The sequence below is a fragment of the Nycticebus coucang genome, chromosome 3 (genome assembly GCF_027406575.1).
Source record: "Nycticebus coucang isolate mNycCou1 chromosome 3, mNycCou1.pri, whole genome shotgun sequence".
Classification (NCBI taxonomy): domain Eukaryota; kingdom Metazoa; phylum Chordata; class Mammalia; order Primates; family Lorisidae; genus Nycticebus; species Nycticebus coucang.
This window is the reverse complement of record NC_069782.1, coordinates 101,906,395-101,931,064: the sequence shown is the minus strand read 5'-3', so window position 1 is coordinate 101,931,064 and position 24,670 is coordinate 101,906,395. Positions and strand designations below refer to the sequence as shown.

At 36.4% G+C, this 24,670-nt stretch overlaps 1 pseudogene; it reads right to left on the bottom strand.

Annotated features, from left to right (window-relative positions):
• The window catches only part of LOC128581072 (protein LSM14 homolog A-like), a 70,914-nt pseudogene that overhangs the window by 4,198 nt on the left and 42,046 nt on the right, over positions 1-24,670 (bottom strand).

Sequence of the window (24,670 nt, the reverse complement as noted above, 5' to 3'; positions counted from 1 at the left end):
TGTCAAATGTGATTTACTATTTAAAAAATCCTTTCAGTAATGAAAAAATACTTGTAAGTCTTATTGAAGTACAGTTTTAGTTTAACTATACATATGAAATAACTTAACCTTTGCTATTCCAAATATATTTAATGTTCATTTTTTTAAGATAAGCTTTCCTTCTCCAAAAAGTAACTGCATTTTATCTTTGAAATTAAGCCGAAAAACAAACCAATAAAACCCCAGTGCTGGTGACAAATGTACAGCAAAATCACTTCCTCATTCTTAGCAAAGACTGAAACCAATTTTTAAGACCACGAAGACTAGAAATTCACCTATTTTCAAAGACTTGTTTGTAGACATTGCAGGAACTTTGTTCTTTCCTTCAGAAAGCATGGAAGCAGTACCATCAATCCAGACCTTTTCATTTTTTTAAGACAGAGTCTCACTATGTTGCCCGTTAGAGTGCTGTGGCATCACAGCTCACAGCAAACTCAAACTCTCCAGCTGAAGCGATTCTCTTGCCTTAGCCTCCCAAGTAGCTGGGATGACAAGCATCTGCCACAACACCTGGCTATTTTTTTTTTTTTTTTTTGTCATAGTTGTCACTGTTGTTTAGCAGGCCCTGGCAGGTTAGAACCTGCCAGCCCTGGTGTATGTGGCTCAATCCAGACCTTTTAAGGTCTACTCTAAAAGCTGTGTCCCCCCCCCCTTTTCTGTTTTTTCTATGTTCAAAATCTATAAACTCCCTGCCCCCATGACCTCCTCTGAAACCACCAGGAAATCCTTGAGGAGTCATGAAGGCACCACGTCTGCCACCAGCATGCCCTCTGCCACCAAGGAAACTGAGACTTCCTCAGCTTCTGCACCTGTCACAGCCATGGGTTGGAAAAAGTGATATTCCCCATATTTCTGCATTTCATCTTCTTCCTTCTGCCCAGGGTGGTCTCTGTTCTCTATCATCATCACAAGAAATGTTATCAAAGAAGGGTTAGTTAATAGCAATGAAATCCACGTGGATCTTTTTCCTCAGAATTTCCTTTACTATTTTGAGTATTAACTCCTGAGTCTCTTTTATCTTCACCATTCACAGGGTTCTCTTGTTTCTCAAGTTTATCTTATTGTAATTTGAGTTTATTAATGTAACTCTATGTTGATATTCTTGTTGTTAAATTGTGCATTTGCTCTTTCAAAGTCAAAGTCTTTCTCAAATTTGATTGGCTGGTCTCCCTGAATGCCAATCTTCCCCTGCCACCTCAGTGACACCCAGGCTGTCTTCTTGGAGCTGAAGGTGCCCCTGGAGCTACTTATCTCTTGCTATCATATCTGAGTTGCTTATTTTCTGGCCTTGAAACCTTGTGTATCTAAGATAAAATGGGTGGCATACGAATTGGAGGTTTCCTTGTGGAATCTTAAATGTAGATCTGAATTAAACACTTTCCAAGTGTAAGGAAATAATGGGAATAAAGACAGGAGGTTGTGAATAGAAGGAAAGCTACATTAGGGAAGAGAAACTAGGCATGTTTCTTAATGGAGACATACTTTAAAAAAAATTATAAAGGTAGACCGATGTAGATCTGAGTGGACATTAGTCCTATAATAAGCATTTTCAATTTCTTTGTTTAGGACACAATGATATTCATAATCAAGATATACATCACAGAACAATGAAGGTGGAATACAAACCACTTTAAGGTTACTTGGGATAAAATTCAGATAATGAGAGAGAGAGAACAGGCATGGGGCCAATTTCAATCCCAGAACTGGAACAACAAAAATTAATACATCACATTACATATGAATTCAAGAAATTAAGTAATTTAAAAGCAAGTATAAATTCAAAAAAGTCATACATTAAACTTGACCATGTTTGGATTGACTGGGATCTTTTAATTGTGAGCACGTTTTGTGATTTCAAGTTTATTTTTCAAATGAGACAGGAATAAAAAAACGTAATTAGCTTTGGTTGGATGTTGATCCTAGAAGCTATAGTAAATACCCATCTATTGTGTTTACCTTATTATGTTTTGCTAATTGCAATAGGATAGCAGCAGCTTTAAATTTCTACTTCTGAAAGAAGTTAAGAAACCATAAAAATGTTCAGATGAACTCTTAGCATTTATTTCAAATTGTTTATTTTCTCGAGGCCCAGATGACATACTGAGGATATGGAGCAAGCAAGCTCTCCAAAGCTGGATTGGTAGATTTCTGAAAATGTAACCATCTTATTTTCTTGTAATAAATATCATAGTATGTCATAATAAAGTACAGAATATATTTACTATTAAGAGAATTCAGGAATCCTACCTCCACTCACAGTGATCCTTAGATAGGTTTTTAATGCTTTACCCAGGGTTTCTAAGTTTATGCATTTACTAAAAGACCGAGATTGAAAATGTATCAATCTCTAAAGAAGAAAAGTCTGCAAAAGAAACCCAGAAAATTTTAAATCTGAGTCTAAACAATAACAACAAACATACACCATTACCTTCTTGAAATAAAAAGTCAATCTATAAGATCAGGCAGTTATAAAGAAGTCTTGTAAGTTGTATCACAGCAACAGGAACATTTATTTATAAACATTTGAAAAAGAGAAATAATTTGAAAAAGAAAAATTAAAAGTTACATATAAATATTCCTGTTTCACCATAACTGGTATGAAAGATATGTACCATTTTAATGTGGTTGACTTTTAAACTATTTAAATATATCAAAAAAATAAAATAATAGGAAATATTGGGTCAGATATGCATGACACTAACATTGATAAATTAAACCTAGATGAATAGTTAAAATACATATGTTGAACAGTGTGAAATATTTTCGTTTAGTTAACGTTTATCAATTGTTTTTATTCATGCTCCTCTTTGAAAAATATAGAATTATGATTTTATATTTTGAAAAATTTAGTTATTTGAAATCTCCTAAATACATATATATTTTTTAAATCAACCACTCTTCCCTGAATCCTATCTATCCTTGAGAGCTTTGGATATAAATCTGTAGAAGATAATTTTCTCAGGAATTAATTAATTAATGGAACAAACCACACAAGTGGTCAAGTATCCCCAGTAAAAGATGATGCCTGGAACAAATATATCAAGTGCTTTATGTAGATTGTGACTATTGTGATTGTTTTGTTGTTGCACCCATTTAATAGCAACAACAAAACACCATCATTCCAAAGCAAGTGTAGGAGGTTGGCAGCCAGACAGATGACATTATCAGTGGTATAGTATGTAAGGCTACCCGCAATTCCTCAGAAACTCTTTATAATTATACAATAATGCAAATGTTCTCTAAGTTGCTTTAAAAGCAGTTAATGAGAAATTCATAGCATTAAATGCCTATATCAATAAAATTTAACATAATTTTATTAAGGAAACAAATTTAAATTCTGAAATCAGAACAATAAAGTAAATCACACAATAAAGGAGGAAATTAACTAATAAAGATTGAAGCACAATGTACAAAGATATAAATTATAAATTTTACAGGTTAGGTAATTTAGTGACAGTGAGTTAATTTAAACTCACTGTTTCTAACTTAAGAAATCAACTATGGTGGGGTACCTAGAAATATTACAAATACTTAAGATGTAAATAATATACTAATAAGTAACTTGCGGATCAAAGTAGTAATTATAAGAGAAGAAATAAATTTTATTAATATGAAGGATAATTTAAAAACATTAATAAAATTAGTAGGCCACGGATGAATCACAGTTGAAGGAAATTTTATATATGTGGTGAATATATACCCTAAAATCAATGACTTATTTTCCACTTTAAAAAGGCACAAAAGAAGAGAAAAATAAACCTAAAGCAAGTAGGACCAAAAAAATAATGAAGATCACAGAACATAAATGAAATAGAAAACGGCACATAATAGAAAAAATTAACAATGTGAAAGTTAGTTGTTTGAAATGACTAATAAAAAAAAATCATCAGAAATAAAAAATGAATGATTATATATATCCAAGATAGTAGATGATTATAAAAGAATATTATGAACAAACTTATGAAAGTAAATTCAACGAATTAGGAAGTCTTAGTATATAAGGTTAATATGCAAAATTTAATGATATTTCTATGTACTAGGAACAAAAATATTGATGTGAAATAAAATTACTTACAAAGAAATTAAAAACATAAAGTACATGAGAACAAATTTAATAAAGGATACATACCCTTACACAAAGAAATGTAATATTACTGAGAAAATTTAAAGAACATACAAATGAAGCAGAGAGATATAGTATGTTCATTGCTTAGAACACAATATTTTAGGGACATACATTATAAAATTGATTTAAAAAAGCAAAAACAAAATACCATTAAGAATTCCAGCAGATGCATGTGTGTACACGTGTATGTAGAAAGGTAATAAATTCAAACTTTCTAACATCAAGACTTAAAATATAGCTACATTAACTGAAATGTATAATCCAAACATGAAAGTAAAGAGACAAGCTACTGACCCACACGTGTAGTCAGTTGATATTCAAAAAGAGTATTTAATGTGATTAAATGGCCAAATGTTAGTATTTTCTGTAAATGGTGTTGAACAACTGGATACATCTGTGGAAAGAAATTAATCCTGACTCCTGCCTAGTACCAGCCACAAAAATAAATTGAAATCAATTATAAGCCTAACAGAAAAAACTAAAGTAATAAAATTCTGCAATAAAACATAGGAAAAAGTTTTGGTTACCTAGGAGTTTGCAAATATTTCTAAGATATTAAATGCACACCGCATAAAACAAAAGTTGAGAATGGAATTATGTCAAAACTGAAACCTTCTGCTCCTCACAAAATACTACATATATACGTACTAATGTTTATATAAATGTATATATAAAAATTTTGCACACATTTATATATGTATATAAACACTAAATGTATAAACACTAGCTATTTATACGTAATATATACGTATGTGTTATATATAGACACACACACACACACATATATATATAAAACATATATATATGTCTGTGAGAAAGCCACGGACTGAGAGACTATATTACAATTAGCCTATCAAGCCAAATCACAAAATTTTAAACAGAACCTATAAAGAACTTTAATAACTAAATAATAATAAAATCAACATGCCCAAAGGTATGTGAGAAAGACTTGAAAAGATATTTTGAAAAGTATTTATTAATTTGTAATAAGTTCATGGAAAAAAACTTCAATATAACTAGTAATCAGAGAAGTGTGAATTAAAACCACTTTGAGATATCAACTAAAGGAAGACTGACAATAACAAGTATGAGATATGGAGCTACTGAAACCTTCATACATTGCTTTAGAATGAAATTTGGTAGATTGTACAATATTATAACACCCTTGTAATATGATACACTAATTCTACTTCTAGGTATTTTTCCAAAAGAAATGAAAAGATTTTACACACAAATATTTTTACTTAAATTTCACCAAAGCTTTATTTATAATAGTCATAAATAGGGGATAAAATATTCATCATCAGAAATGCACTAAAAGAACTACAGATAACTTCATCATTGATGAATATTAAAAACATCATTCTGAATAAAACATGGTTAAGTCACTGCCTAAGGAAGGAGATAGTTGGGAGAATGAATAAAGAGTGGTCCAATGTATTACAGAATTGTTCAAAATTTCAAGTGCAGTGGTGATTAATAAAAGTTCATATCTTTCAAAACACATTAAACTGTATATTTTAAAGGTGCATATTTCGCTAGGCATCAACTATATTCATATGAAATTGTTTAACACTAAATGGGCAGATAGGCAATATTTTCCATTTCAAAATAAGATAGTTAGTATAATAGTTTGATAGTTTGAGAATATTTACCCAAATGTAGAATGTGATTGTAGAAAAATATTACTAAATTAATCTCATTATTTTGTCATTCATTCCTCTCAAAAAGCATTTTGTGCAGCTATTACCTCCTACTGTATTTCCAGGCACAGTAGTGATATGGGAAGGAAAGAAGAATGAAGACAGCTGGAAACGTCCAATATTTCAGACTGGAGTCATTGCTTGTTGGCTCATCCCAGCAAAAGGCAGGATATCAGATAAGGAGAGGGGATAAGAGCTGGAGCTTAGGTGTGGCACACAGAGAGATAAGTTAGGGAAGGCTAGGGACCCCACAGAGAAAACTGTAAAACTGAGAAGAAGATAAAGGAGATATTGGTGAGAATCAAACCCAAAAAAGTTTGGGGCCCAGAGAAAGGGTAAAGGGAGATTACTCTCCCCTTCATTAAGTGCCTTCAGTGAATAGTGGAAGACTAAGCATAATGAAGATTCTTCATCCTTTACAAGCCCAGCTAGTGGCAAATATGTAATAATGATGTGAACTCGGGAGTCCCAGAAGTTTGGGCAGCTGGAGAGGGACAGCCCTTGGGAGAGCACCACAAGAAGCTGGAAGCTTTCTCTCTTGCAGATATTTTCCCCCTCTGCCTTCCCTGTCCACTGCAACTGAGAAAGAAATGTAAGCTTGAGCTGTGAGGAACTCAGTACAATCAGGAGTGTAGTTTAAGCTGAGGAGTTTTCAAGTGGCTGCTTCTTTCTAGTAGGTGCACATCCCAGGCAATGGGTGCCTCAGAAAACAGGACCACTTGCAGACTTGCACTGAGACAGGGACATTTCACAGGGTTGCACATTGCTGGCTTGGAGAAGCAAGCCAGTCTAGGCACACCCCAGATATGAGAAGGGTGAGGGGGCAGGAAAAGAGACAGCTCAGAATTGCACTCAGGTGGCAAGGAAGCTCCCATGGTTTCATGGGATGGGAAAGTGTTCTGGGCTGCTGAGGAACCAGGATCTGGGTGTGTGCCCATCTTCCTAATTGAGGAACCACCATAAGTATGTGGCATTCAGAGAGGAAAAGTCTTGCCCCTGGTTCCATAAGCAACTCAGCTGGTTGACCAAAGTGAGGGGCCACTCCCCCCACTCATAACAACGAGGAGAGTATCATGCTAGAAGTTCACAAGCAGCCATTTATCCCAGGGGCCCACATCTCTTCCTCCAAGGACTGGCAGTGGAAAGTGGTGTACAACTTTAGAATTCTCTGTCTCCTGACATTTCATGGAGATGTACGCTAGTGGGTAAGACACTTGGGTGGGGGGAGGTGGTGGTGTTTTGAGAGCTGGGTAGTAGGAAGCACACATGGACTGAACTGACAGGAGTATGCTGTGGGGGTCCAATAAGCGGTGATTTGGGGGAGCACCCACTACTGCCCAGAGGCAAAATGTGTTACTGGATAAGGGCAGAAAGATCTCAGCCTAGGGCCTTAGCATTGGGCATATAGGGTCATCCCCCTTGAATGGATATTCACCCTTGAACAGCCTTCATGGTTCTAAGGCCCCATCCTGAGAATCATAGCAGAGACTCGCCCTCCTGGCCATAACACATTTTAGTCTCTCACACTGTAGTCATGAGCTGCCTTGCTTTCTCTACCTCACTGATAACTTAAGCTTCATGCTGTCTCCTAAAGCTTGGGGACTCAAGTATTCCAACTGAGGGAACAGAATCTGCAGTGGCACAAAAATATCTTGACAGTTGGCTCTTTCACACAAACATCAACCAATGACAGGAAGAACAACTTTATTGTTCATCGTGTCTTTCCCAACTCAAGCAGACATCATGTAGCTGGTTAGTAATCACAAGTACCATCCACCATATCAGAGATGGAAGGAAGGGACCCAAAACAATTCACACTACTGAGAAGACGTGAAGCTAGAAGAGAGGCCACCAAGAGGATCATCAAACCTGCTTTAACACCATGTAGAAAACGTGGGGCAGCACTCTCCTTTCAGGCACAATGAGGGATTAATTTTCAGAAATATGAGCATAGGCTCACAAGGGAAAAATACCTTTACAGGGAAGCAAGAAAACGCTGAGGGAATCTGTCAGGACCAGACCTGCCATATAGAAAATACTCAGATCTGCATTATACATTGATCAGCACACTAGGTATCCACCAGTTTAAAATCATGCAAAAACTAAACCTCAGAGCCCATCCATAATAATAGCTCAATAAAGAGAGCAATATGGTTCTACTCAAGAAGATGAACAAATGCATCCCACTTATCAAATTTTTTCAATCAATGTGACTGGCTTGAATTCCACACTCAAGACACATAGCCCAGCTGAACTGATTAAAAAAAAAATACAAGCTAATATCTGATGTCTCCAGAAAACACATCTAACCCATAAGGGCTCATTCAGACTTAAGGTGAAGAGATGGAAAAGAATATTTCATGCAAAGGGAAATCAAATGAAAGCAAGTATAACCATTCTCCTATCTGATAACTGGATTTCAAACAAACAATAGTAAAGAGAGACAAATATTGTCATTACATAATTATAAAGGGAACAATTCAATAAGAAGGCATAACAATTCTAAATATTTATGCACCGTACACAGGTATACCCCAATTCATAAAGCAGACCCTACTTGATCTAAACAAAATGATAAACAGCATCATTGTAATGGCTGGGGATTTTAACACCCCACTAACAGAATAGAACAGATCCTCTAAGCAGAAAATAAACAAAGAAACAATGGATTTAAATGGAACTCCAGGACAAATAGGCCTAACAGATATTTACAAAACATTATTCTCTTCATTATATGGAACATTCTCTATGATTGATCACATCTTAGGCCACAAAATATGTTTCAGCAAATTCCAAAAAATAGACATTATACCATGTATCTTCTCAGACCAGAGTGATGCCACACTGGCCATAAAAACATTTTCTGAACCCTGCCAAGGCCTTGCAAAGCCTTTTAGTTTCCAAAATGTAGCCATGAGCTGCCTTGCTCCTTTCCCCACCTCAGTGGCAGTAGATATCAAATAATGCCCTGGGAGCTTCAGGTGCTCTCCCAAAGCCTGGGGCATCTAGTACTTCACCTGGGAGTATAAAGTTTTAAATCAACTCCATCAAAAATAATCCCACACAAGGTCATGGAAATTAGACAGTCTATTGCTAAACACTTATTGGGTAAAGGAAGAAATTAAGATGAAAATTAAAAGATTCCTCTAACTAAAAGGGGACACAAGCAATCAAAATCTATTACAGTCAGTAAAAATAGTACTAAGAGGAAAATTCATAGCCTTAAATTCTCACAGCAAAAAGATAGACAATCTAATGAGTCATCTCAAGGAACTAGAAAAGGAAGAAACAACCAAAACAAATTCCAATAGGAGAAAAGAAATAACTAAAGCAATAGCAGAACTAAATGAAATCACAAACAAAGAAACAACGAAGATCAATCAAATAAAAGTTAGTTCTTTAAAAAGATAAAGAAAATTGATAGATACTTCACAAAATTAATCAGAAACAGAAAGAAAGTACCCAAATAAGCTCAATCACAAATCAAAAAGGAGATATTACAATGGATACCACAGAAATACAAAACATCTCCAAATATTATTAAAGTCTCTATGCACTTAAACTCAAAAATGTTGAGGAAATCAACAAATTCCTGTAAATACATTACCTTCCAAGGCTTAATGAAAAAGAAATAGAACCCCTGAGCAGACCAATAATGAGAAACAAAATTAAAACAGCAATAAAAAGTCCTGGACTAGATCGTTTCACAGTCAAATTTTATTAGACCTACAAAGAAGAATTGGTACCTACAGAGTAGAAGTTATTTCATAGCATTGAGAAGAAAGGGATTTCCCCAAACACACTCATTCTATGAAGGCACTATCACCTTGATACCAAAGCCAGGAAAGGCCACAGCAACAACAACATCGATAGACCCTTATCCTTTATGAATATAGATGCCAAAATTCAAAACAAAATTTTAGCAGACAAAATTCAGCATATATCAAAAACATAATACACCACAACCAAGTGGGCTTTATCATCCCTATGCAAAAGGTGATTCAACATTTGCAAATCCACAGATGTGATTCCGCATGTTAACAGAAGCAAAAACTGTTAGGGACCAGCCCCAAAACCACACTGTAAATTCTCTCCCAGTGACTGGAGGAGATGAGAAGATGAGGGAAAAATGAAGATTCAAAGACAGAAGAAGAGAGTTTTTTAAAGCTAGCCAGGAGACTGTCCACCTGCAAGCATGAGAACTGGTGGAAGCCCCTAGCACCGGGCTAGCTCTGTTTTAATTACACACATCTTTGTTTAAATCATCACTCTAACGGGAAAAGGCTAAACCCTTACATTACGGTCCTTGCGGGGCTTGCATTTTATAACCACGTTAATTAAACTGATTTACCTCTTACTATTATTACTCTAATTTTTTTTTTTTTTTTTTTTTCAGTTTCTGACCAGGGCTGGGTTTGAACCCACTACCCTGTCATATAGGGCCGATGCCCTACTACTTTGAGCCACAAGTGCCTCCCTTCTCTAAATTATTTATGGGATCTTAATACAAACAGAGCATGAGACAGGGAACACAGTCCAGGAGCAGGATGTCAAAGCAGACTCCACTCAGACCATGCAGAAATCTCAGAAGTAGCAATTAACCCCCTGGGAAGCCTTGTGTGCAGCCGAACTGGTGCTCTTGCTAATACCAAGATGAAAGAAGAAAGAAGATATTTCTCTCCCTATCTTCCTGAGAGACTTTTTCTCTCTTAACAAGATTAAGGCACCTGCCCTGCCTCCAGTGAGTTCAGCATTCCCTCACTAACTCCCCAAATGCACTAACTCTCCAAATGCACTAACTCTCCCTGAGAGTCAGCCCTGTCTGTCAATGCTCAGTGACCTCTGAGCTGAGTTGCACTAGTGAAGGGTTGAAGCTCCAACAAGATAATTTGCTTGAAAAAATTCCAGGCTTCAGGCTGTCCCACTTTGCAACAGATTTTGGGTTTCTCTGATCCACTTCTCCCTGTCTCTGTTCCCTTTTGCCCGTCATCTGCAATCATTTTCTTAATTCATTTCCTAAACTACTTATAACCAACAATTGAAAATTGATTTTAAGCTCACTAAATCATTATTTCTAGCAATGCCAGCACATCAAAATATGACTCTTCCCTTAAGTATCCACATGTCCACCCACAAGGAAACAAAGAAAATGCTAAAAAGTACTGAAGAAAAATTAACACCCTTTTATCATAAAAACTCTTAACAAATAGGCATAGATGGAGCTTATTTCAAAATTATGTAAGTCGCACATATAAAAGCGACAGCCAACATTATGTTGACTGGGAAAATGTTGAAAGTATTTACACTTAATACAGAAGCAAGAAAAGGCTGTCCATTGTCACCTCCTCTATTCAACATAGTGTTGGAAGTCCTTGCCTGAGCAATCAGTCTGGAGAATGAGATTAATGGCATTTAAATGAGGAAAGGGAAGGTCAAACTATTGCTCTTTGCTGATGATGTGATCTTATACCTACATCACACAGCAGACTGTACCAAGAGACTCCTGGAACTGATCAACAAATTCACAGGTTACAACATTAATGTACATAACTCAGTAGCATTACTATAAACCAATAACAGTATACCCAAGTATCAAATCAATGACTCAATTATTTTCTCAATAGGTATGAAGAAAATAAAATGCTGAGGAATATATTTACCCAAGGAGGTGAAAGATTTGTACAAACAGAACTACACAACACTGAGGATGAATATTGCAGGTGATATAACATTAAAAAAGAACATAGCCTGCTTATAAATTAGCAGAACAAACACTGTTTAAATGTCCATACTACCTAAGGGGATTTACAGATTCAATTCAATTCCCATCAAAGTACCAACATCATTTTTTGCAGATCTAGAAAAAAATAATTCCACACTTTTTATGGAATCTGAAAAGAGCCACCATAGCCGAAGCAACCTTAAACCAAAGAAATAAATCTGGAGGCATTACTTTACCACATTTCAAGCTGCAGTACCTATAGTAACCAAAACAACATGTGATGATACGAGTGTGGCATAGACTAAAGAAACAGAACAGAGAAGCCAGAATAAAACCATCCACATATTATAGATGATCTTTGACAAAGCAGACAAAAATATACTGGGGTAAAGAATCCCTATTCAATAAATTATGCTGGGACATTTGGATAGCCACACGTTGAAGATTGAAGCAGGATCCATGTCTCTCCCCATTCACTAAAACTACTCTAGATGGACAACAGAGTTAAACCTAAGGCATGAAACCATTAGAACTCTAGAAGAAAAGGTTGAAATGACTCTTCTAGACATCAGCCTAAGAATTAGATATCAGCAAAGAATTTATAAAGAAGGCCCCCATAGCAATCACAACAATAAAAATAAATAAATAAATGGGACTTGGTTAAATTGGAAATCTTCTTCACAGCCAAAGCAATCAAAAGAGCAAATAGAAAACCTATAGCACGGGAAAAAATATTCACATACTATACATTCACTGAAAGGCTAAAATAGTCAGAATCTATAAAGAATTCAATCAAATCAGCAAGAAAAAAAATCAAACAACCCCAGTGAAAAGTGTGCAAAAACATGAACAGAAGCCTTTTGAAAGAAGATGGTGTGATGGCCAATAAACAAATGGAAAATGTTCAACACCACTAATTATCAGAGAAATGCAAATCAAAACTACACTGAGATAACACCCAACCCAAGAGAGAATGGCTTTTATCAAAAAGTCCTAAAAGATGCTGGTATGAATGCAGAGAGAAAAGAAAACCTGGGTCTGCAAATTAGTACAACCTCTGTGGAAACTATAACGAAGATTTCTCAAGAAACTAAAAGTAGACTTACCATTTGATCCAGCAATCCCATTTGCCCAAAAGAAAAAAAGTCATTTTATTAAAAAGTCACTTGTACTTGAATGCTTATTGCAGCACTATTCACAAGTGAACAGATGTGGAATCAATCCAAATGTCCTTCAAGTCATGAATGGATTAATAAAATGTAGTATATGTATACCATGGAGTTCTACTCAGCCATTAAAAAAAAAAAAAGAATTAATTCATTTTGTAACAATATGGATGGAACTGGAGACCATTCTCCTTAGGTTAGTATCATAAGAATAAATAAACAACAGATATACTGTACTTACAATTAAATTGGTGGTAACCAAATGGCACAGCGCGCGCACAGATGGAAGTAAAACTCAATGAAAATCCAGCAGGTGGGATGGCAGAGGACAGGATCGATGAAGTCAGACTTTACAAGTAAAATGTACACTATCTAGGTGAGGGGCACGCTTATAATTTAGTCCCAAACAGTATGAAAACAATCTATGTAACCAAAACATGTACACCCCTGTAATATTCTGATATTTTAAAAAGGAAGAAAAATGAAGACAAAATACAATTTTAACTCTCAGAAGCTTCTACTATACTTGTAATTTTAAAATATTATGTCAAAACTTGGAAAGTATTTCGTATAAACTTTGAAACAGGGACATAAAATTATTATTTGTTATAGACACTGTGTACAGTGAACATAATTATATGTCAAAATAACAGTAAAAGTAAGAGTGGTTTGTGGGGTGCCTAGTTATAAAATTAACATGCCAAAAAATTAGCCTCATGAATAGAAAAAATAATAAGAAGAATTTATGATGGATGAAAAGGCATAAAGTACCATGGATAGCTTAAAAAACAAAGCAAAGCCAAAGCCAACACCAAACCTGTCCCATTAAAAGAGGGAAAGTGCACCTTTGACCCCATGAGGAGACAGATCAAACCTCGGACCCAGAAACAGTCAGTGGGTACAGACAGCCCTGTGCACACGACAGCCCAGGACAGAGCTGGACAGGCAGAGGCCAAGGCCAGCCTCCAGAGCCCCTTCCAACAGACAAACTGGAAGAAGCTGTTGTGCTGGGACAGCATCCCCCTACCTGAACCGGCAAATCAGCCTGCTGTAGTTGACAGGTGTGCAGACCCCACGGCCCCACCCCTTCGTGCCCCAGTACCTGAGGTAGAATGACAACACTCGGTAGGGGCTAAAATGCTTTGGGTGCTGGTGCCTCATGAGATGCCCATGGACCTCCCATGGCTGACCCTGGAGGTCACACAGGACAATCTCAACAAAATCCAGACCCCTCCCTGCCAGTGGACAGTGGTGAACGGATGTCCGGACACGCAGGGTAACTGGTACAACTGGACCCAATGTATATGGGTCGAATAGGAGGATGGCAGTGGTCCTTGACTATTCTGCCTTATGTCTGCTTGGACTGACCAGCCCGTCTCTGCCTTGTCTGCCTCCCTGACATTTCAGTGATGTCAAAGAGTTTAAATATTCTTTGATTTGCTAATATAGGTATCAGCTAGTTCAGATGCATGAAAGTTGTTTTGGAAAAAATTGACATAAGACTCCATCACAGAACAATACACTTGATTGTGACATCATGAAAATGTTTATCTTACATCTACCAGTGTGATCCTATGGAAAAGGGAGGGTGAGAATAGGGTAGGTAAATGGTGGATGCCCAATGATAATGGTGAGATAATACATCTCATGGAGCTGTGGGACCCAGCTCTGAGATGTTATGATTCTGCCGGTTAGGGGTGGACCCTTGAATTTGCACTTGTATCAAGGTGCCTGGTGGTCCTGCTGCTTATCCTCCCCCCAGAACCCAGTCTCAGTAGCACTGAGTGTGGGAAGGCAAGCCCGGCACATGCAAGCTCTGTACACGCAGTCACATCTCGGTAAAAATGCTGTCGGTTCCCCTTGAGCATGTTTATTCATCTCCCAAAACACTAATGTCTTCTCCCCAATAGGTATTCACTGATTAAAGCTAATTTTATTAAGCAGGAAAGAAGGAAGAAAGGAAGGAAGGAAGGAAGGAAGGAAGGAAGGAAGGAAGGAAGGAAGACAAAACAAATCTATATAAACAAAACTGTGATACATCAAGGACAGCCAAAAAAGAAATCATAGAGGGCAGCGCCTGTGGCCCAAAGGAGTAAGGTGCTGGCCCCATATGCTGGAGGTGGTGGGTTCAAGCCCAGCCCCAGCCAAAAACTGCAAAAAAAAAAAAAAAAGAAAAGAAAGAAAAGAAAGAAATCATAGACATGGAAGGGCTTGGAGAGGAACAAAATGCATCATATGTGTGACTCACTGTGTTAGGGTTCTCCGGAGAAAACAGTGGATCAACAGAATGTGTGTATGTGCGTGTGTGTTGGCATCTCCCCATATACAGAGAGATTTATCATAGGAAGTTAAATCGTGTATTATAATTATGGGGTCTTGCAATCAAAATCTACAGGCTGGAGACCATGGAGAATTAATGGTACAGATCAAGTCCAAAGGCGTCAGGTGGGGAATTTCTTCCTGTTCAGGAGGCCAGTCTTATTGTTCTTTTCATATCCTCCTCAACTGATCGGACGTAGCCACTTACATTAGGGGGAGAATATCTCTGAAAGAATGAGAAAACAAATGACATTGTGTGTTTTTCACTGCATTAATGTCCTTCATAAATACATCTAAAATGTTTAAATAACTAAAAAATGAAAATTAGAACACCATATTAGCTCTGTCGTAGCATACTCCTTATTCTACTCCCAACTTGAACACATCTATACGTATGAAAATTATTTTCTAGGCCCCTATAATTTTACATAATGTAAATTAGTTTTTAAATTATCATTCTCCATTTTGATACCCTGTTTTGTTTTAGTCAGTTTGCATGTTTCCAAATACATTTGTCTAGTTTCTGTTCATAATCTGATCCTTCAGCTCTATTTTCCTAGTTTGATAAATTCTAGTTTTTCACATTATACCTTCAGATTTACTGTTTGATTCTTCTTTTTAATTCTTACCATGGCGTGTTTGCCAACATGATTATATAACACCTTTCACTACATCTTGTTTAATACCTGTGACAGTAGTTCTTGCTGGGAACAAGAAACCTTTCGTTACAATGTTCTTTCATCTATTCCTGCCTGAAAAACAGATGAGGTGTTGGTTGTAAAGCAGCTATTATGTAACTATGAGGTAAGGAGATGGAGGCTATGAGTTACATTCCGAAGATGACAGAGTAAAACTTTTGACAGTACCATCTCACTAACTGCACTCCCCAACCACATCAGCTCTAGATCAAATACTTTTCAGTTTTTGTTTTATGAGAAAAATAAAATCTTATTTTGATAAGCTTATTAGTCCAACTTTCTATTACTCTTAGCTAGATTTATTTCTTACTGAACAGAAATGATATGTTGTCTTATTTTATTTATCTTGTTTAATAAGCACAATTGTCATCAGTTATCCACCACCCCACCTCCTCACCTGGGTTATCCTTTATGATACTTTATCTACCACAAATCATGTATCAACTCCCTCTGGTAAATAAAATGCTTGCTCCCCTGCATTTTTAAGGCAAATGTAGAATTTCTTCAGTTGAATCTATAAGAAAAAATGTTCATAAACTCAAATATTTTTACAGATCCTAATAGGAATACTTCTATCACTTTTTTATAGTCTAAATGGTCTGTAATGATTCCCTGATCTGTCATTCTGTTAAAACTTATTCCTGACTATAATATGGTATAATTATTTTAGTTAGAGATAAATTTGCTTTTTTATATTTTTTCTTTTCCTACAATAAATTTAAAACCAAAGAAAGTGCTTTTAATGAAATTTTATGCATTATTTTTGCTGTAGCTTAAGGAATAGATGATAGTTAATCCAATAATCAGAGAAATTCAAGTGTTTTCATTTCTTAGCAAAATAAAAGAATAATAAAAATACTGGCTATGAGCAGACATACTGTCTCTTGTTCATCAATTATCTATTTTCACATTCAGTTAGTAGGACCTGGCATACTTTATTGCATAGTACTTATTTTCACCCAGAATATAATTAATATCCTAATATGCCAGAAAGAAAGATTGCTGTCCCATATTTATTGAAGAAATGAAAGCAGAAAATAGGGCGTGAAAATGATTTGTTTACCTTGGTCCACAGTAAAATTGCTTGAATTTTTCCAGCTGCATTGCTGCAGTAATTTAAAAGCCTGAGCACGTCTCCCAGTATCATCAAAACAAAACCGGAATTAAGGCACAATCCACTCAATTCATATCATAAAACAGTCAAGGAACTGCTGATGGTGGTTGAGCTATTGAAGAGTTGGCTGGAACTAATGGAATATATATCATAAAACATTATGCAAATAATAAATTGATGATGTTATGCTTAAAGAAAGGGGTTTGCCCCAAAGATTCTTGCCTAAAAGTGGGGTATGGATGGGAAAAAGAGTACCTACAAGAAGTCTGTCAGAGGGATGGAGGGAGGAGGGTGGGGCCTTAGTGTGTGTCACACTTTATGGAGGCAAGACATGATTGCAAGAGGGACTTTACCTAACAATTGCAATCAGTGTAACTGGCTTATTGTACCCTCAATGAATCCCCAACAATAAAAAAAAAAAAAAAAAAAAAAAAGAAAATGCATCAGCTAGGTAGAATAGTTAAGTTCTACAAAAGTGTAGTCAGAGTGCACCATTTTATGATAGAGGTATGGTAGGTTGAAGTATTTGGCACTTCAGGAAGATCTTTATCCCATGAAAATGTCTCTGTTTTGAATACAAGTAGCCTAATATTATTTTTGTACCTTTCATTTCCAAAGTATGTGTTTGTGTGTGTGCAGGCACATGTGTGTGGGAGGGAAGTGGCTATTGAGGTTATTGAAGGGTAGCCTGTCTATTGATGGTTCACTGGGATTCCAACAGAGCTCAGATTGAGATCAAGGGATTCAGTGGAGCCAGAAGTCAAAGGAGAAGCTGAGTTCAATGAAATCAATATATGCTTTACCTACAATCCAGCCATTCCAATTTTAGGCAGATACCTAGGGACACTCTGACACAGGTACGTTGGAGACATGCACAAGGATGCTCATTGCAGCATTTTTTGTAATATCCCCCCAAATGCCAACAACATCCATGCCATCATTACGAGAAGGAGCACGTAAATCAGCATATAGCCCATCAGGAATACTGTGCACAGTGAAAACGACCAGCAGACTGTGTGGGTCAACTGGGATGGATCCTGAAAATGCACTACTAAGACATGAAGCAGTTGAAGTTTCTGGACTATAATATAGTTCCTCATGCAGAGTTCAAAACCAGACCACACTGAGCAATATAACTCAAAAGAATGATTAACATCAAAAAAAGAAGAGTGGTTGCTTGTGGGAAGGAATTGTGAGGTGTGTGATAAGGGAGGGATAGAAATAGGTTTCCATAGTAAACTTTGGAGGGTAGAGAAATGTTTGTTATGTACGAAATGTAAATTACATACAAAATACAAAAAGAACACTGTTATTGGCTCTCTTTTATTGAGCATTTTCTCAGAATTTTTCCAATTTACCTTCACATCTTATTGGATACTGCTTGTACCTGCTTTTATATAGAGGAAAACTTAGGCACATATTTACCCAATCAAAATCACACAGAGTAAATTATCCAAGACAACACAGCTGGCAAGTTTCAGATCTGGGATCAAAACCCTGGTCATTTGACTGCAGCACAAATCCTACTTCAGAGAGCCAGTGTACCCATTGCTTTATCTAAGCATACAAATGATTTTAATGTGGTTACAATTATATCAAATTCTATATTTTATATGTAATATTACGTTCAGGGGTATTTTGTGTGTCATCAATACTTTGTGAAAAGATACATTTTAATGGTTACATAATGTATTATCCTGCAGTTGTGCCATATTTTATTTAGACAACCTAAATGCTTATTTCCAATGTCTCAACATAATAATGCTTCAAAAGCATCCTTCAATATATTCTTTATTTTCATAAAGTTTCCAGAAATGTAATCACAATAAACAATAAAAACACATTTTTAAAACACCTCTAATTATTCTCTAAAGACTTTGTATCAACTGACATTCCTGTTAGCTGTTTATGATAGAACCAGTATTTTGAAATTTTGCACATCATGATCATATCATACTGTAGATTCAATCTGCACAGTTAATAAACAATGGGTTCAGATTTTTATATACATATTGACACATGATTTTGCATGATTTTGATTTTTTTTACTTCTTTCTATGTTTGTTAATATATTAGGATTTGTTTAGTGGTAAATAAGATTGTTAAGGATACTGATTCTTTGTCACATTTGTCTAATTACAATGACCTGTAATTACCTGTAATTACTGTACAGGTACCTCTTAATTTTTTTTGACCTAAAATGCTTTTAATTTTTCATGAGTGTGTGGTTTTATTGTCAGATATGCTATGATACTACAGTCTGAATCATAAAGAGGGCAAAACCCTTTCAATGGTGTTAGTACCCTTGTTAAAGATACCTGGGACAGCTGCCGAGCCCATTACACCCTGGGAGGACAGAGAGAAGGCTCTATTCACAAACCAAAAATACCCCCTAACTGGACACTGAATCACTGGCATGTTGTTCTTGGAATTCCCAGTGTTCAAACAGTGAGATATAAATTTCTGTTACTTATGAGCTGCCCAGTCTAAGGTATTTTTTATAGTAGCCCAAAGGAAAGACAGATGAGAATGTCACTTTTTTCCCCATAATCATTACTAATTTCCAGCAATTTTTGAATATTTATTATTTCAAGTGGCATTCAACTTGTGATCTGTGAGCCACATGCAGATCAAGGCCTGTTTTGCTTATCTGTGGTGTCAGATATGGCAAAAATTATGCACAGATTTTCTTTTGCTCGTCAACTTTCATCAGTATTTGTGTATTCAATGTGTGGCCCAAGACAGCTCTTCTTCCAATGCACAATAGGAAAAAAAAAGGTTGTATACACAGTGTGTATGTTACATATATGTAATCCCTGGGATGTCCTTTTTTACCATAATTTTTCTATCAATTTTTCACTATTATTTCTTTTTTTTTGTAGAGACAGAGTCTCACTTTATGGCCCTCGGTAGAGTGCCGTGGCCTCACACAGCTCACAGCAACCTCCAACTCCTGGGCTTAAGCGATTCTCTTGCCTCAGCCTCCCGAGTAGCTGGGACCACAGGCGCCCGCCACAACGCCCGGCTAACTATTATTTCTTAATAGTTTACTTATCTATTAATTTTTGTATGTATACCACATGCTTTTTCATATATAAGTAAAGAAAAGGTCTGTTATACTTCTACTTTCTGGAGGTTTCTAGATTTCCATTTACTCTACTAATTTAGTAGCATATCCATTACTCAGACTGCTGCCATGAGGTCCTAATTGGTTATTTACTTCAGTACTTTCCTCCATTGCCAGTTCTCCACCAAGCAGCCAGAGCGGTCCTTGAGTAGGCCAATCCTATTATTTTCTCATTTTAAATACTCCGATAGCTTCCACTACATTTTAAAGTATAAATTTCCCATGGATTGCACACCTCTATGGGATGTGGGCACCCCACTCTGGCCCCATTTCTTAGCCTAAATCTCCACTTCTCTCCTTCTGTTCTAGCCACTCTGGCCTTCCTGATACTCTAGGAATAAACCAAGTGTACTTCTCTCTATACAAAATGCTGTTGGAATGTTACATTATTTTTAGTGTTTCTAGGATTATTTCAGTAGTAACTTGGAGGAGAATAAACCAGTTACTGCTAGCTAGCTTAGTACATTTAAAAAAGAAAATATTTCCCAAAATTTATAGACCTTAAAATGATGCTGGCATCAATTAAAAATGACATTTCTGTTGCTTTTCAGATTCTAAATTCATTAAATGTAAAATAACTCTGTGCTTTTCAAACAGCCTTACAAATGGATAAAAAATGAGTTTTTATTTTTATTTTTTATTAAATCATAGCTTTGTACATTAATGCAATCATGGGGTACGATGTTCTGGTTTTATATACAATTTGAAATATTTTCATCAAACAGGTTAACATAGCTTCAAGGAATTTTATTAGTTATAGTGTTAAGACATTTATATTCTACATTTAGTAAATTTCACATGTACCCTTGTAAGATGCATAATAGGTGTAATCTCGCCAATTACCCTCCCTCCTCCTTTAAACATGAAGAGGAGTGTTATGTCACGCACTGAGGCAAACATCTCAATGGGTAGCCCTGAGTCAAAAACCAATCTCCAAAATACAATCCTCCTCTAGGAATTTGATAATCTCCTTTGATAACCAGGAGCAGGAGAAGCCTAAAGACATGCCTTGGTACAGACTCTTTGGGGAAATTAGTTTCATGTCATCTGAAACTCTCAATTTTAATTGTGGCAAAAACTACAACAAACACAACCAATAGTCATATCCAATCTCTGCAGAGCACCATGTGGAATAAGCAGAAATCTTTGGCTAGTCAAAGCACTTACATTTTCCTTTTTGTTTTATAAACTTTAAAACAACCTAAATACACAAGTGAGAAGAAATTGCTATCAGTCTTTGCTTACAGATGCAACGAACAAATTTTCTATGCATGACATCCCTGTATACCGAGCATCAATTTTCTCAAAACAAAAAACTTCCCTTTTAAGAAACGTTAATGACAATCTCTTGTTTGTGTGCTAATGGAAATTTATTTGTGATTCAAGGCTTTGTTCCACCAGAAGAAAGTAACTTAATCTGAGTTAATTGAGTATGTTTATGGTATCCAAGAATCCACTCTGAGGATATCACCTCTTCTAAAGATCACATGTAATTTCCTGGAGCAAATAGCTTACAAAGAGGGCATTTTGTTTATCATCATTACCCATGCTGGCACTAGCTGGACATACAAGTCCCCATCAGCTTTCACTTCACAAGTCCCATGCGGATCACAGCTGTGCTCTTTTGACCTTAACTACACAGCCACTTTAAATCCTACACTTCCTCAGTTAATTTGATGCCCCAGTAGGGGACAAGGAAAGTGTTTTCTTGCCCTCCTTCACCTCTCTGAGGATTGTGAGGAAAGTCTTAAAACTATCAGCTTCTCATGCTTTATACATTGCAATATACTTTCTAATCTGCTTTTCCCAGAGAGTTAAGAGCCTATGAGGTTTTTCTTTGAAAATCCACCTGGAAATCCCGTCACAAACTCCATACAATTTAGTCCTTATATCTACATAGGGATTTTGTTCTTCAACTCAGCTACCTCTACCTTAGGAATTAGCCTTGGTACAGCAGGTCAGAAGCCTTTTTCTCAGGAAAAAACATACAAATGACTAAATTTGTTCTTGACATGAGACTCCACATTTTCTACCCTTTCTCTGTGTGGGTGAGAAAAGTGACATTACTAACAAAAGATTCTTTTAGTGTATCAGTTTATGAAATGCACTTATATCCATAGCCATCTGGGTGGTAGGTTTTGTAACACAAAATATTTTTTCTTGAGAAATTATAATGTTTTCCATGATTCTCAAATGCCAATTGTGAGGGAAATAGGCAATAATTGATATTTTTGCTCATTTATTTTGTTTTGTTTGGTTTTTAATTACTCTAAATCATCCTTTTAAATTTTCTTATTTCTACTTATGGGTATATTAATGTTGTATATCTTTATAGGGTACATGTGATGTTTTGAATTAATCTAACCAGGTAATTGGGGTGTCAGTCAGCTCAGGCATTTATTATTTGAACTGTTTACTTTCCTTTTCTGATATGGAAAAAAAATAAAAAACAAAACCCTGATACACATTACCTGTGGTTGTAGGGAGGAGATGACTTGGGCACTGACTGGGCCACGACTGCTGCTGCTTCACTGGGTCAGGTATGCCCCAAGTCCACTGGTGCCCAGTCAGCCTGCCCACAGGAATTGTCCCAAGACTGCAGGCTTTGTTGTCTGGCTGTGTTACCCATTTAATCCAGGCCCCCATCTCCTTCGTGTCAGCCTGTGGTGGGGCTAGAGAGAACTTGGGTTTCAGGGTGAAGGTTTTCTCCCTGGTCGGGCAGATGTAAACGCTCCCTCCCTGAGCACAGGCAGAATTCTGCCCTGTGCTATGTGGTGGTCCTGAGTTTCAATGCAAAGTCACACAATCACTTCACTGCTCCTCGCCCTGCGCACACAGATTCTGTCTGCACGGGGCGTGCTGTCAGGGAACTAGCAGAGGAATGGGGAGGATTGGCATAGGCAACGTAACTTAGTCTTCTCTGCCCTTTCCAGTGCCTCTTTCCTTGATATAATGTTAAAACCAGGTGTGTGATCATTCACCTGCTTTTTGGTTCTTCTGGCCGCGTTTGCTCATGTAGATGTTGTTGAATTTATTGTTTGTGTGGAGGACTGATCACTGGAAGTTTCTATTTGGCCATCTTGCTTCAGCTCCCTGTTCTGTGTATTTTTACATAGTATCTTCTGATACGGGAGCCAGTTAATTCTTACTACTGAATGGAAAAGAAAAAAGACAAGAAAAATGAGTCTGAATGAAAATAATTATGTCATTCTAAAACGAAACTATTGAAGAAAATAAAATGAAAAAATGAAAACTTCTGGTGTTTGGTTTCTAGGATACTGCTATAGTGTTCATGGGTCTCCAAAAAAACAGAAACAATAAGAGATTATATATTATATTATATACATACTCTATGTATGGATTTATTATGAGAGATATGCATTATGAGGAATTGGCTCACATGATTCTGGAGGCGGATAATTCCCAACTTCTATATACAAGGTGTAAACCCAGCGGAGGTAAAGGCCTGAGATTCAGAAGAGCTGATGGTTTGAGTTCTACACCATGTCCAAATTCATGAGAACTGAAGAGGTGTTATTGTAAATTCCCATCCAAATACAAGAGAATAAAAATATTCCAGCTCAACAGTCAGGCAGAGAGAGTGAATTCTCCTTTCTTTAAACTTTTTGTTCTATTCAGGCCCTCAAGGATAATATCCACCTACCTTGGGGAAGGCAACCTGTTTTACTAAATTGACTGATTTAAATGTCTTCCTCACATAAACACTCCCATAAGAATACTCAGGACTAATATTTAAATAAATGTTTGGGCACGCTATGACCTGGTCAAGATGACACATAAAATCAACCATCATGTGTTCACCGTTTTTCAACTTGGCACTATTTGTGTCTCATAAAACCACAGGTAATTCTCCTAATGAAGACAGTGATGAGATCGTAATTCTGCCTAACATGGCATAACTATCCTGTGATGGCCAGAGGCATACTAACTCCCTCCCTCAGAGAGGAGATCAAATACATAAGTGACGTTTACTCTTCTCCTTGACATCCTTGAACTTAAATGCTAATAAGTAAAATTAACAATATTTAAATACTATGATATAAATTCAATACATCTTAATTACATGATAAGGGAATAAGAGAAGAAAGAAAATAAATTAATACATGCACAAAAACATATTCATACAAAATAGAAGTAATACTTGTGACAATTACACTTCTCATTTCTGTAATTTGTCACGTGGGGATAGCTGGTATTGGTAACTACTTTCCTTCACTGTACATTCTGGTATTCCCTTTGCCTTCAGCAAGCACCACAGTTGATTTTGGTTGTACACCAAGTAAGGATGACCTAAAACTTCATTTCTGAAGAGTCTGGGCCATTAGTATTCTTGCCTGCATTGGGTTTTAAAGTTTTATGTTATCTTTAATCACAGGATATTGTAGTACTAAGAGACAGACTTAGAGTTTAACTGTATTCCAGACAGACTTGCTCTTACCTCTACTGTGGTCCAATTTTCCTCTGACTGTCAGGATCAATCACCTGAGACAGTCTAGTAACCCTCTTCCTTGCTATTCAGAGGCAAAGGTGCACAGTGACCAGGTGGCAGTCTTAACATTCAGTTTCGTGGAATCATTATGCTTCTGACAGAAACATTCCTCTTTTTGAAATTAAGGTCTCTAGGCCAATAGAGCA